Below are 742 nucleotides of genomic sequence, written 5' to 3'. Positions count from 1 at the left end.
CCCTGCAGCCGGGCTCACAATCAGCTTTTTCGCCCTGTTGATTATGCAGCCCCAGGAGTCACCTTGTCTTCTGAAAAAGTCAGAAGAATAGGCCGGTCCTCTCCTCTGAAGAGAGAGAGTTTCAGGGCGACCTCAGCTCTGCAGGGTTTGGGGAGCCCTAGCCCGACACCCTGCCCAATGGTTTTTCAAGAGAAAATCGCAGGCCTCCCTGTGTCCCCAGGAATATGGAAATGGCGCGGCGCGGGCCTCCCCAAGTCTGGTTGCGGGGCTGCCCGGGAACGGGAACCGCACACCGGGGAGCCCCTGGGCGTTTCTCCTCAACGGGGTGCCGCTCGAGGAGCCCCACGGCTGGGGAGCCAAACACTGGGGGCTAGAAGGCTGGTGCTAGAGTCGCCGCCTGTTCCCCGCATCCCTCCCGCCCTTGGCCCCTGCAGGGTCTACGGTTTTCTTTGCTTACTTCGTCTTCAATAAAATTAGGGGTTTCTCCTTTTCGGAGCTGGGTTTTCGGTGGCCAGTGGTTTCTTGGGTGTCTGGAGTCCTTCCAGTTTGGGGGGCGGCCCGCCGGGCAGATGGAGGTTTGGGTATTTAGAAAATGCCTCGGGCGTTGAATCCCAGAAGTAGCTGCGTGTCTGCAGGGTCCTCGAGCCTCCACTGGGCCGCGTCTTGGGCCGAGCGGAGGCAATGCAATGCGCCTTGGAGGAGAGGGAGGACTTCCGGCGAGTGCCAGCCTGGGATGGGGTTA

The sequence above is a fragment of the Myotis brandtii genome, unplaced genomic scaffold, assembly GCF_000412655.1.
Source record: "Myotis brandtii unplaced genomic scaffold, ASM41265v1 scaffold2022, whole genome shotgun sequence".
Taxonomy (NCBI): Eukaryota; Metazoa; Chordata; class Mammalia; order Chiroptera; family Vespertilionidae; genus Myotis; species Myotis brandtii.
This window is presented reverse-complemented; position numbering follows the sequence as displayed.